Below are 14,290 nucleotides of genomic sequence, written 5' to 3' on the forward strand. Positions count from 1 at the left end.
CACTCCCGAGGTTTCAGAGCGCGCCGAAGGTGGCAGCCTCGATCCATCCGGCCTAGCTTCGCAGGGGGATTAGCCGGCGTTTGTAGAGCGCGTCGCGCAAAAGCACTTGAGGCGCTTGTTAGCGGGTGGAGGGAGCAGTCACCTCGGAGCAGGGAGCTCGAGGAGGCTTTTAGGGCTTGTGGATTTCACAAGTAGCGGCGGGGAAACTGTGGAGGAGCCGCTTCGCCCCTTTAGTGCAGCGCCAGCCTCGCTACCTTTTTATTTTTTAACCAGAAAGTGCCGCCGTGTCACTCCGGGCTTTAGCACCGGGGCAGCCCCAATCCTTGCAGGGATAAAGATGCTGCCGCCGTGTGCGCGCTTACCTGGGAGCAATCCCCTTTCTACACAGCGGGACTGACTTCCGAATAAACCTATCTGGCGGCTGGGGGAGGGTGTCTTTCTTGAGCCAGCGCGAGCGCATCCTGGCTTCTTAGTCAATGTCCTCTTTATTCCTAACGAGGCGGGGCGGGGGAGGTTGGGGACTCTCCCTGGGGAGACCGCAGCAGAAGGCGGGACGGCCGGAGCGTTGGCTGCGGCCCCAGGAGCACATCGCAGCTCGGTATCTCAGCCAAGGCAGGCAGCCGATGAGCCCGGCTGCAACCACCCTGCCGGTGCTCGTCGTTGCTGCTGCAGCCTTCCGCTCCTCCTTCCTTCCTTACCTCCCCCCCCCCGCGCCACCCCTCCCCCCAATCTGTGCAGACGCCTCCGCTTCGAGCCCCCCTCGCATTGCAGGGGATGATGGATCGTGCCTGGCGGGGGTGATTTGGTGTTGATCGCACATTATCACTGGCAGGTTGGACTGGTTGCTGATGGACGGCTTCTACCAGCGGCGCCTGCCCGTGCACACCCAAGGAGGGAGGGAGGGAGGGAGGGAAGGAGCGGCTCGCTCGCTAATCTGCCCTTAGCTTTCTCCTTCCTGCCTGCCTGCCTGCCTGCCTTCCTTCCCTCCCCAGCCAGCCAGCCAGCGCGCGGAGGGCATAGCACTGAGCATCTGTCAGAACATCTCGGCGGGTGACACTTGCCTTCCGCCCACCAGCAGCCCCCCACGTTTTCGCCCCTGGCAGCTCCCGCGAAGGCGCCGCCGGAGGCTCGCGTCGCGATGCGCCCCACAAGGGGGAAAAAGGCTTTAAAAGCGCCGTGGGGCGAAGAGAGAGGCTTTCATCGCGCTTAATCCGTCCGCTGCCCGCCGCGTGCTCCGCAGCTCCGAAAGGGAACACGCGGAATGTTGACTCAGCTCAAATCGGGGAGCGGGGAGGAGAAAGGGCTTCACACGTACATCACGCGATCTTGGCCCCGGCCTGAAGCCCGCACGCTGCCCGGCTGTCTGACTCGCCCCCTGCAGCGCTGGGTTTCGTAATGCCGAAGCACGAACGCCTTGGCTAACCTTGGCTTCCCCCAGCCGCGGCCCGGGAACAGGCGCAGTTGAGTGCCTCACCCACGGAACAGGGCCCTAGCCACAGGAAAGGGAAGCCCGTGCCGCTTTCCCAAGGCCGCCCTTCCCCAAACCGGTTCGTCCGGGTCCCGTGTCTGGAAGGAAGCCTGTCTGTCAGGCCTGCTGGCATCGCTGGAATGGGGCAACGTGCTTGTCGAGCGTCAGCCCACAAACCGCAACCACCTCACGGGCAGCCCCACTGAACAATGGGACCGGCTTGGAAATGGAATACTCCCTCCCCCCCGCACGAAAAAAGGTTGTGGATGATTGAAGCTTGGCGCTCAAGGGCTTAGCGCGTTTAAATGACACATTTCTAATTACAAGGGCGTAGCAAAAGAGCAAAAAATAGAAATCCTCTGGCACATAAGCAAACAAACAAAGGGAGGGAATGTTTACTGCGACCTGAGCTTTTATGACCAAGGTCCCCCCCCAGTGCCTTCTCCATGCCCCTCACGAGGACGCCCAGTCTCCTAGCAGGCGGCAGCGCCTTGTGCTTCGGGCGGACCTCAAACAGCCCGCTCAGGCAGCCTACGAAAGTCGCTTAGTTAAGTGGAGGCAGAGAAAGAGGGGTTCTTGTGCCAGTGGCCGGTGGCCTTAGGCAACCCCCTCCCCATCGTCCCCAGTACTTTCTGTGCAGTTTGGGGGTGATCACAACAGTGACCCGTCATGCAGGGTTGTTGTAAGGTCATGTGAATGGTGGAGGACCTGCGGCCCTCCAGGCCTTGATGGGACTCCGGCTCACATCAGTCCCAAACAATGGTCAGGAGTCCTGGGAGTTGTAGCTCAGCAGCACCCGAAGGGTGGCGGGTTCCTTGTCCCTGAGGCACGAGAATCGCTCTGAACCCTCTAAGGCGCATGGTATGCGCTAAGTGTGAGCATTTCGGCCACCAGCAGGACTCGCTTCTCCAACTTCGCGCGGAACTCAGAAAGGCGCAATCGGGGGCACCTTAAGTCTGTTTCTGGTCCCGACCTGGTGCTATTGGAACACAGTCCTAACAAAACCTGCGGCGCTGAACTTGCAAGTACACGTTCCCTGGACTTCGACTGTGTGTGTGTGTGAGAGAGATCGACCCTACTGCGCAAGCGCCATTCATTTCCATGGGAGCTCGCCCTGCACAGCCCCCTGAAATGAATGGCGGTGGCAAGAGTCGTGCCTGGTGGATCGTTCCCTAAGCCATTGAGCAAGGTTAGTGGCCGCTGGAGACGCAGGGAGGGAGGGAGGCTGTCAGAAGCAGCGGGAGCCCACCCGGGCAGATTAACCCTTGGGCTGCTGAGTACCACCAGCCCATTCACCCGCTGCCTTTCTTCGGCTGCTTTCGAGAGAAGTCAGGCTAGGCGGCGAGGCTGGTGTTGCGGGCTGATGCAAAGGAAGGGGCTTGAGGAGCTGGGGAGGGGGAAAGAGATCTCTTAGAGATCTCTGCTGGCTCCAGAGAGGGATGGCTGGTCGGGCAGGCGGCCTCCCCAGCTTTCTGGGGTTAACTCCTCCCCGCAGGTTCAGCTCGCCGAGGATTGTTTTCTGTTTGGAAATCGGAGAAGCGGGGAGGCTATTGACAGGGAAGCGAGCGCTCGCTTTCCCTCTGGAGAGCTCAACAGCTGCTCTCGGGCGGGCAGCGCCTTGAAATCTATTTAAAGAGAGGGAAAGGGGAGGAGAACAAAGCGGGGATGGATGGAGGGAAGGCGGGAGGGAGGGAGGGAAGGAGGGAGGGAGGGAGGGGAGGAGGACAAGCCGAAGCCTCTGAGGGGGAGAGCGAGAGAGCGAGGAGACAACGGCGGAGCAGCCGCTTTGCAGCCGGCCTCAAGATCTCACATCTGTACACTCTCCGATCGATGGCAAGGAGGAATAATATTTGTCAGCTGCAGACCTCCCCCACCTTTTCCATCTAACCCAAGAAGGAAGGGAGCCGGAGGAGGCCGTCTGTCTAAGAGGCATTTCCTCTCGGTTCCAAAAACAAAACAAGAATTAGCCCGTGATAAAAGAGGAGAAAGGAACCCCGCAAGCGAGTAAAATCCGAGCACTGGGCTGTAAAATAGTCACCTCCTGCCTGGTCCATGGTGTAGCTAAATGCAAAACCTTGGATTTAATCAGTATTGTCTGCCTTTTTTTAGAGTGCTCCGATCGTCAACACTTGTAAATCCTATTGAGTTCAATGGAGAAGAACGTCCAAGCAAGGGGGCCTAAAGATCGTAGTAAGAATTGGGCTTTTACACAGCATATCCTTGACTTGGATCTCTTTCTGTGGGACTTGCTTCCAAGTAAGAGTGCTCAGGATAGAGTCTGAACATATCCCAATCCTAAACACAGTATTTGGGAGTTAGTTCTGTGAGAAACAGGGAGCTTCTCCAAATATACGTTTAAGTGTGAAAGGCAAATCAGAACATGTCTGTTATTTCGACCTAAGTGATTTGTGGATCGCAAATCATAGTATGCACAATACTATATAAATTGATTAACGGTCTAATAGACCCCCTGCAAAAAAACAACAACCAAAACCCTTCAAAACCCTTTTGGAGAGGAGCCTTAATCTGGGGCTGTCAAATGAGACGTGTAGTCTGATCTTGACTAGGACTGCAACCTTACCCTTGAGGCCCAGGGCTTTCCCATTTATTCATTTTTTCCAAGAGGGCACTAAATGCCGATTTAATGTTCTTACGGAGGAAATCTTTGCCAATGCTCTTTTGCAGAGGGTTTCTAACTGTGGGTTTGTCCTGAGTGTGGAGGCTTCACGGTGGTTTCAATAGGGCAAAGAAAAGCAGTGCCCTCCTAATTTGGGACACACACACACACACACACACACACACACACACAGCCCTACCCGCCTCGCTTGATGTCCTTGGACCGAAGCCGAACCGGCTGGATGCTACGCCCAGAGACACAAACGAGGCGAGGAAATGCGTCCGATTCCAACGGGAATCTAAGTGTGATTCCATACTCTACATACGACGGGGCACCAGTAAAAGTCGCTCCAGTTACCCAGGGACCTCGGCTTCACTGGGCTGTGTGTGTCGGAGCTGTCTTCCTCCCCACCCCCACCCCACCCTTGGCCTCCCAGCGAACGGTTCGCGCACACATGGTCCGCATTTTGCACAGAGGGAGCAGCGTGTTTCCTTTCGCTGCGCCACGATCTGCCGGAGGAAGGGAAGGAAGGAGGCTGCAGATCAGAAGAGGCCGAGGCCGAACTGCAGCCTCGGGGGCGTCGCGCACATGCAGAGCACCTCGACCGCGAGCAGAGGCCGGGGTCTCCCCTCCTCGAGCGCGGCCTTCCCCGGAGGCGCGGCGCGCCAATGGGCCTTGACGTGGCTGCCCCCAGAGCTAATCGGCGCTGGATCCTGCCTTCAAGCGGCCCTTTGTGCGTCGGCCCCTCCGAGGGAGAGGGTGGGAGGAGGCCGGAGGCTCTTAGTGCTTCCCCGCCGCCTGCGCTGGGGGAGGGGAAAGCTCGCCCCGGGTCTTGTTTGCCAAAAGAGAAATTTCCTGGCGGGATGGAGGGAGGCGGCGGCGGAGATCTCCAGGGGCTGTGAATGCCTCCCCCAAATCCCGCAGGACCCGGACCCGGAGCATAGGCTGACATGCCGTCTCCCACAACCTCCAAATAAAAGTCTAACTTATTTGGAATTTACTTTGACATAAAAGAGCCCATACCTGAAGCACCACGATTTGAAAGTCAGTCCTACTGAAATGAACCCGACTCTGATTTTCAAGTCATCGCGCCGAGAAACTCAGTTTCAGGACAGAATATGGATTTAAGGTGTTTAGGTGCTGCTGTACACACAGGTTTCATGACAGTGTCGATATATGGTCGTTGGTCCCGCCTGTATCTTTCCCCATTTAATCCGGATTTACCCTGTCCAAGAAAAAAACCTAGTGAGGTCACATCCAGCACATGGCTTTCCCCAAAGAGCCCTGGAAAATGTGATTTATTTCTCATACCATTATACTTCCCAGCACCCTTAAACTACAATTCCCAGGAGTCTTTGTGGGAAAACCAGGGTGCTTTAAATATCCTTTGAATGTATGACGTGGATGAGACTGGAGTTAAAATAGCAGAAGTGGCTGGTGTGGGTGGCGGCGGCGCCATGCTTATATACCAAGAGGGTGTAGGGCAAAGCAGAACTGTGGCTGCACAAGAGAAACTGGCACAGCCAACCTGGCACTCCCCCTGGTGCACTCACATAACCACAGCCTCACTATTGCTCAGCTCTGCTACATCACTGTAGGCAGCAGCAACACCCATTGAGGAGGACGGCAGGGCATTGCCACACCACACTGACCATTCCTGTGGGAATATAGGAAGCTACCAGACCATTGTTCCATATACTGTCTACACTGGCTGGCAGTGGCTCTCTGGGGCTTCAGGCAGGAGACATTCCTAGCCCTACCTGAAATGCCAAGGATTGAACCTAGGACCTTCAATTTGCAAAGCAGATGTTCCACCACTCTGCTGCCCCCCCTTCCCCTCTTGTTAAGGACCTATTTGCTACATCTGAATGGCCAGTTCACAACATTAAGCCCTCATCTGAAATCACCTTTCCCTCCATAGGGCCCCTGGAGCAAGATGGCATTGCTTCACATCAGAAACACTTTTTTTAAAAAATGAATTTCTGAGGAAATGAGTGTAGGGATCTAAGCCTACAACAGAGAGTGTAAAAGAGAAAAACTTTGATGCAGATCCACCAACAAATTGCATAGAACACTTAGTCTGAAAACTAATGAAGGTAGCAAATCTAAGGCCTATGGAAGTTAAGGAGACTGGAGGTCTAGTTCACAAAGTAGCAGGTGAGGTTAGGTGATTACCGTACACTCTTCCTACAGTCTGTATTAATGCAGTGGGGGAATCCCCTCACTAAATGGTCATCAGTATCAAAAACTCCTGGACACAGAAAAGTAGACATTAGAGAAATGAGTTGTAGCCTAACTTCCATCATAAACTAGTTTCATTTCTACAGATTTGGGGTGGGAGAGAGTCATTCAGCCATGAGATCTTTCACATGCAGGCTGAAGTGCTACAGACCAGGAACCTCATATGCTCTTTGTAGGAATTCTTCCTTACAACAGCAATGCTGTTGCCATATTTTGAAGAGCAAAAAAGAGGGCACATTTGCCAACTTCTACTTTTAATTATAGATCGTTATGGTGGCTCTCATTCTGCATACCCATGAAAATGAGGATGTGTCCTGGAAAAAGAGGACATATGGCAACCCTATAAGGTTCAGAGGGTAAGACTGTGACTGGAAGCATGTGTGATGCTCCATCCCCAAACTGTTAATTCAGTCTCCACTCAGAACCGAGTCACAATTCCTTTAGAGCAGTGGTTTTCAACCAGTGTGCCATGGCAATCTGGGGTGCCTTGAATGATGGTCAGGCATGCTGCGGGCAACACTGGCCTCTGTCTCTCTTTCCTCCCTCCCTCCCTCCTCTGATGCCCTCTTGCATCTCTTGCATAGCTGTTTGTTGCAGCAGCCCTGGCTGCAAACTCTGCAGGCAAATTGTGCCTCTGGGGCTGGCCAGGGAGTGCTGGTTGCCAGGAGTTGATGCAGCCTCAGAGTAAGTAAGCAAGCAAGCAAGCAAGCAAGCAGGTGAGGGAGCCCAGCCAGCCAGTCCACCAGCCCTTGTTGTTGAGAATGGACAGACAAATCCCAGGCCCCTTTGGGGCAGTGTGAGGAGACACCTCTCTTTGGACAGGGAGGGCAGATCAGAGCCCAGAGGACTCCCAAGGGGAGAGGAGAGGAGGCTGAGGGAACGAACACTGCACAAGAGACGGTGTTTGAAAAAGGGTGAGAGGCTGCCAGCTCTGCAGGCAAGGGGTGACATAACTGGGCTCCTGAGCCCCACAGGGGTGCCGCAGAAAGAACATATGGTAGTTGGTTAAGGGAGCCATGGACTCAAAAAGGTTAAAAACCTCTACTTTAGAGGATCTCTTAAGTGATGTCCATGAAAATAGCAGCATTTGCTTGAAATCACAGCTGGGTTGAAACATTCCAGGAGGCTTAACTGGATAGGGCTTAAAACCAGGCATGGCCAAACTTGGCCCTCCAGCTGTTTTGGGACTACAATTCCCACCATCCCTGACTACTGGTCCTGTTAGTGAAGGATGATGGGAGTTGTAGTCCCAAAACAGCTGGAGGGCCAAGTTTGGCCATGCCTGGCTTAAAACAAAAAGAAAACTCAGAAGGAAATTCCAAATAAACACAGTCAGTGTTGCAACCTGAGCAAGAGAGGAAGAGGAAGAAATTGAGTGATTTGGTGATAAAAGGTTAAATAATGCAAGAAAGTAGAGAGTTAAAGTTCGGAATGTCAGTTGGCTCAATAATTTTATATGCCTTTTCATCAAGTAATTAATTAAAAGGTAATATATTTTCATAATATGAAAATCTCAGGATAAGTACCTCTTTTGAGATACTGAAATAGATACATAAATAAGTTATGGTGATGAAGAGGATAATAATAAAAAGCATTCAGATAGTACAAGTGCAAGTGCTTGACGCGTTTGACTTCATATGACGTTAGAAAGTCCCCGATACAGAGTTGGAAGGGCAGGAAGACGGTACACAAGTGGTCTTCCTCCTTCTTTCCCCCCTGTGTGTAGATCATATATTCTGAACACAGGATATCCTGGGTCCATAGCCTCCTGTGTGTCTGTATTTGTTCTGGGAGCTGGTGCTGCTAGATGACAGTCCCAGCTTCATTTATGCTGCGTCTCCTTAACTAAAGCTTTCAGGGTCTCCTTGCCTGCATTCTCCCAACCCCTCCTCGCATTCCCGACTGGCCTTTTGCTGCGGGCAGGAAGCCTGTTATTTTGTGACCGCTGATTAGGCGGAGAGCAGCCCCGCCCCCCAAGCCATCCCTGTCCCCCTCTCTGCTCCTAGAGCTACGCTTCGAAGAAGAAGCCCCCTTGCACCAGCCGTTTCTCCCCTCTTGGCTCTTTAAAATAGAGAGGTTGTTGTATTCTCCCACACAGAAGCGTCACGAACAATGCTTACATTCAGCCCATACAGCTCCCTTCTGTGGGACCCTGGCAAGAGAAGAGCCATTCTTTAGAGTGCGCGACAAAGAAACTGCAGCCCAACGGGGCTAAGGGAAGGCTTTGCAGAATCAGAGGCCGAGTTCTTCAAGCCACTGTCTCGGAAATAGGCCTCGCTGTGCAGACAATGGGCTCTGCCGAGGGAAAGAGGGCTCTTGAAATCACTTAAACCGGCCTGTCTGATGGGAATATGTCTAACAGTGCGAGCGACGCTGACGACCACAGTTACAGCCCTATATGAAGCACATCCCTTTGGAGTGGCTGCGGTGATTGAGCCCTTGAAGCTCCGTGGGCCTTATTCCCAAGGAAGGTCTGGAGTGGCCAGACCTTCAAAATCTGCTTGTCGCCCATGTCATTGTGCAGTTAGTAAATAAGACTGGGGAGAAGTGGCCCCAAGTCACTTGTAGATCGTTAACATCACTTGGTTTAGTGGTTTGTTGGTGGCAACGTCAGCCACTTGGGGCTTACCACGGATCACTCAGGCAGGGAGAAGGGAAGAGGCAGAAGCGGGTTGAGATGGAGGGATTTTTCACAGCTGTTAAAGGCACATACACAGCCCACTTACTTCCGACTACTGTACTTGAATCTGTTGCTTTAACACCATTCAGGTTAACAGAACTACGAATTTGGACAGATTCATGGTGGAGAAGGCTATCCATAGCTACTAGCTATCATGGCTGTGCTTCAGCCTCCCTGTCAGGCAGTAATGCTTCTGAATACCAGTTGCTGGAAACCACAGGAAGAGAGAGTGCTTTTGTGTTCCTGTCCTGTTCCCACAGACACTAGGAGAACAGGATGCTGAGCTAGATGGACCATTGGCCTGATCCTGCAGGCTCTTATTATGTTCTTAAATACTGAACACACTTGGTATATGACTGGGTCCTCAACAAATAGCCGCCTTCTTTCAGCAGACATTATTAACTTTTTACTGAATGTTAACTCACAATTTAAAACTCAAGCAGATATAAATGCGAAAAGAAACAGTTCCGCATCAGTCACATGAGGTGGAGCTTGTGCCTGTTGGTAGTGGGACTGTACGTTCCAAAATCATCAGGAAATTTCTGTTTGGGCCAATCTTTTCTAGGTATTTCAGGAAACTTTCCACTGAGCTTTAGGTCTCAAATCAGTTTGCAACCAGCTTTTTTCATTTGGCTAGCTGGTCTGCTGTCCAGTATGGGCTGGGTGGGAGAAGAGAGTCTTGCATTTCCTAAGCAGCTGGTTTAGTTAGTAGTTTAAGTATCTTCATCTCAAAAGCAAGGAGCCCATCCATGGTCTCAAGTTGGGGAGGTCACTTGGGCCATCTCACTGCCCCATGTTCTTCGACCAAGGGCTCAGGGCCAAGGAACTGAGGGTCCCAGGGCAGGTCAAAGGTCTGGGCCTTTGGCTCTCTCCATTGAGGCAAAGGTCTGAAGACTTAACTCTTGGGCCACTGAATTGCAGCAGCAATGCATTCCCTGGGATGGCTTAAGAAATAAATAAATGGAAATGTCTGCAGGCTAGCAATGAAGCCAAGTTGTCTCTCCTCCACTCCTTGCGGGTATACTTTCTTTTTTAAGGCTCTTCACTGGCTTGTGGACGTCTGGCCAAATTTACAAGCCAACTGACTCTTTCAGCACTGCCTGCCCCCTCCAGTAAATGTACTTCAGATGTCACTATAAGGGTGTCGTGTTTATAGTTCCAGCTAACCAGCCTGGGACTACCAACCTTGGTTTCCTGCTCCCCGTCATCAATGATGTATATAGGCAAACCACTGGAGGTGGATTACTTACTCCTTATCTCCTTTTAACAACCAGAGGGGTTAAAACAGTCATTTCCTTCCCCCACCCTCCGCTCCACGGAAAGCCTACGAATAAAGTGGAGATTCTCATCTGGGTTTACTGACTACGATTGAGCAACGGCGGGGGGAGGTTGAACGGGAGGGAGGAAGCGCTGCTGTAGGTTAGCGCGAAGCATGTAGCTTAATTGGGTTTAAAACCTCACTTCAATACTAAGTATTCACCTAAGGGTGGGTGTGCAGCCGTGTGCGTGCGTGCAGGGCAGTGCAGGATCCACTCTCTGGCCGTCCTGTTTCAGCAAAACAGGGTGTTTAAAAGGTAGCTAATCCGCATGAAGTGGCCTTGAGCATGCGCCCCAAATTGCACGGGCTAGCAGAGCGCACGAAAGATTTCCAGCCAAAGAGGCAGCAGCTGTTAAATTTGTTGGGAGAAAAAGCCTTTCGCCGGGCAGAGGTTGTTCTGTTTTGCTCTCCGCCTAAACAGAACCATGCACCGTTGAAGAAGCAATGCCTTCCTCCCCAGCGAGCGAGCGAGCGAGCCAGCTTTGCATCCCTCCCGCCCCTCCCCCCTTCTTAACCGGCTGGATTTGACCTTGGCGGCCTTGGTTGAGGCTGTTGTTTAGCTGAGGCTGCCGCTCAGGGAATATTTCACAGGGTGAGTCTCTCTCCTCCGCCGCCGCTCCTTTCAGCAACTGGTTTGCTCTTTGTATTGCTTTTACCTTTCGCAAGGAAAAACACCTCCCAGGATCTCCTTTCATCCTTGTTGCTGACATACGCTTCCTCTTCTTATCTGAAACCGAATCAAATTATCTGAATTATACCGAATCTTCTTATCTGAAACCGAACCAAACCGAATCAACCCTATTTTAGGGAAACCGAAGAGGAAGATTTTGTTTGTTTGTGGACTTGGCTCCGTTTATTTCCCTACTCCTCCTCCTGATCCCAAGGGCCACCTTTTCTGGCAAGGGAACCCCACCGGCCATACGAAAATCGTGGTTTGCGTTGGCTTAGACATGCAAGCGTGCTCCACCGAGCCGGGTCGTCGATCGGGCTGCAAGACGGAAGGAGACAGCGCTGTGTGGCAGGAAATCATTTGATAGGCCAGGGCAGGGGAAACAGCAACAGCTACGAGCCAGTTAAAAAACACAACCACGAGAAAAGCCCCGAAAAAAATACAGCCTCACGTTCTAAATCCAAGAGGCATCTGAAAGAGACCTTTATGAAACAATAGATGGGGGGGGGGGAGGTGTGTGTGTGTGTGTGTGTGTGTGTCCATGACGTGAGCCCTCTCTGCAATAACAGCAGATCGATCCCTGCTTTTTCACAAAGGCACCCACGGACAGCATGTTCGATGGTTTTTATATACACAGGCCTCCGTAAAGCCGAGAATGTAAATAGTTGCCTACACGCTGAAATTTTAATGTAAAAGCAGAGCGCCGTATGTTTGGCAGCCTTTGGCTGCCGAGCCTAGAAAACAGACCGCAAAACTCGGGAGCGCGAGCGGATTTGCAGCAAAAGTTGACTCGCTACCAATCGCGATGCAAATCGGGGCTTTCGAGCAAGCAGAGGGGAGGATTTATTTATTTACATGTCCATACAGGCGCATACATCCGTGCGCGCTGGGGCGCCCGACTGCACCGGGAAGACCACGGGGAGTGGGTGGATTTACTGCAGCCCAGTGATCTAAGGTGAATGGCTGCGCACGGGAAGGGGAAAGAGGCTCCCGGGGCTGCGGCCCCATCCTCGCGGGTGGCAGCTGCCGAGCTGCAGCAGAATTCCCTCTTGCTTGCCTTGCCTGCTTCCTCCGCGTCGCGCCTGCGCGATGAGCTCCCGAGGAACGCCTGCTCAGGAAGCGTGCCCGGAGCCTTACCCGCCGCTGGAGCGGCCTCTCCGGCCTCTTGCTCCAGCAAGGCATAATGCCACATTAATATGAAACGGCTTGCTACACAGAAAGGCGTCGCTAATTAGGAAATTGATGGGAAGGGGGGCAGGGCGACAGGCTTTGTGAGCTGCCTGTCGGAAAAGCAGAACAGACCGGTCCCTTGTCCCGACGCTTCCCCAGCCCTGGAAACTTCTCCAGGCATCTTGGAGTAGTGGCCATCCGAACGTGCGGGAGAGAGACCAGTGGGCCAGTGTGGCTTTGCAGTTTGCCAGCCACACCCTCGATGCGTGGAAGGATTTGAAGCTCTTTAGGGAATGTTGCGCTTAGATGAAATCCAAGGCCTACTTCTCTCTCTCTAGTGGTAAACCAGGAGTGGGAAACCTGTGGTCTTCTCAGAAGTTGCTGGACTACAACTCCTATTGACTACTGACCATGCTGGCTGGGGTGGATGGGCGTTGGAGTCCTTTCCATTAACATCTGGAGGGCCACAGGTCTGGGTCCTGCAGAATCCAGATAGGGCTTAAGAGATTGAATGCTCCCGACATTTTAGGGTGAGCGGAGAGTTGCCAGCACACAGCAAAGGAGCATGTAAAGGAAAATGGCTAGGTGAGAACCCTGATCTCTGACTCCGTTTTTCTATGTGGAGTGGACTCTGCACGGAAGTAGCAATGGTGGCTGGTGCCCATCGGTAGGGTGGAAGGCAAGGAGGCCATCAGTAGGTGGAGCCAGAGCCAATAATTCCCAAAAACAAAGATGGATGCATGGATGGGGCCGGCTGTTTATTGGCTTGCCCCCATCCTCTTTCTGAGATCTACAAGGGTAAAACTGAGACTAAGGAGGAGGAAGCTGACAGCCAGAGTCATCCCCTGGGCTAGTTATACACCAGAAGGCTGGCAGGTAGGAACTGGCTGAGAGCAGATTGAGGTTGGTGGGCACTGCCCTCTTCGTAACTGGCCAAGCCAGCCTCCACTTAGTAATCTTGTTGCATGGTATCTGCTTTGAGCAGGGGTTGGGTCAGATGACCTCCTGTTATTTAATGTGAGCCCCCACCAGACCTCAAGAGATGCAGCTCCGACACAGGTTCAGCACCTCAATGAGAACTGGGCCTAAGCCATTCCTCTTTAATAGGGTTCTGAGACCCTCTGCTCACTTTGATGGAATGTAGACACCTCCTTTGCTGAGTTTGCATGTCATTTCTTAGACCTCTTCAGATTCTTTGAAGCCCTCATTTTCTTGCCTACAATTGACTCCTCCCTACAACCTCTATTTGAAAAAAAATAAATAGAAAAAGCATTGGCATTTGAGAGATGATTTACTATGCAGTCCTCAAACTGTTGGACCAACTGTGCTCACACTTTTGCTGACTTATTTGCACTGATTTATGCAACTGTGGACTGGCCTAAGCAAAAATATATCACATTTATATGTTTGTAGATCTGTCTAAAGTGAATGTCTACATTATGAATACATTTTGTTTTAATTATCAAAAGCTCCATGTCAATGAGAATGCATTTAGACAGGCAGTTCACTAACTACTTAGGATGCTTGTGGGTTAGAAGGAAACTTTGAAACACTTCAGAACTAAACTTAAGGCAGCAATATGACCTTTCATAGATCCTTTACTCTGTCTTCATCATTATGAAACAATGGTGTTACCAGTGAGCGTCTAAGAACTCCAGTTATGTATACTGGCAGCTGCCAGAATGCCTTTGGCTAAATTCTTGAGAAGGAAAGAACAAGAACAACAAAAGCAACTGGCTTAAAAATGTTTAGAAAATGATGACCTATCAAAAAATCTTCAATACAATATCCATCTGTATTAAATGTCCAATTGTCAGTGGTTCACAGTGTGTCTAGTGAGATCACCTTTCCACATAGTATATTTAAATTTCTTTTCTGTAAAAGTTATATTTTTATTGATGTATGCAAAAATCAATAAATGTTATTTTAAAAAATAAATATGATCCTGCATCTGTTATAATCTGAAAAAGGTACTCTGCAGCTTTCTGCTTTATTGGCATTAGTCTTTTCCATTTGCCAAGTTGTTTTAATCCTGCTGAACGTTTCTGAAACTCAGTAGATTCCTGCCACATACAAGCCAAGTCCCTAAATGAGTACCAATGAACTTTTGTGGTTGGGCAGACATT

At 51.5% G+C, this 14,290-nt stretch overlaps 2 long non-coding RNA genes across 3 annotated transcripts in view; one reads left to right on the plus strand and one right to left on the minus strand.

The window, feature by feature from the left end:
- Positions 1–1,539: 1,539 nt before the first annotated feature.
- Positions 1,540–14,290, plus strand: part of LOC308476648 — a 78,867-nt gene continuing 66,116 nt past the window's right edge. The window contains exon 1 of the long non-coding RNA XR_013986026.1: positions 1,540–2,657. This is a non-coding gene — a long non-coding RNA (uncharacterized lncRNA). The remainder of the gene's footprint in view (positions 2,658–14,290) is intronic.
- LOC308476650 overlaps positions 4,895–14,290 on the minus strand; it is a 60,361-nt gene continuing 50,965 nt past the window's right edge. For both annotated transcript variants that reach the window (XR_013986030.1, XR_013986031.1), the window contains one exon: positions 4,895–11,051. This is a non-coding gene — a long non-coding RNA (uncharacterized lncRNA). The remainder of the gene's footprint in view (positions 11,052–14,290) is intronic.

This window comes from Podarcis pityusensis, assembly GCF_964106645.2.
Source record: "Podarcis pityusensis genome assembly, chromosome: 4".
Lineage (NCBI taxonomy): Eukaryota > Metazoa > Chordata > Lepidosauria > Squamata > Lacertidae > Podarcis > Podarcis pityusensis.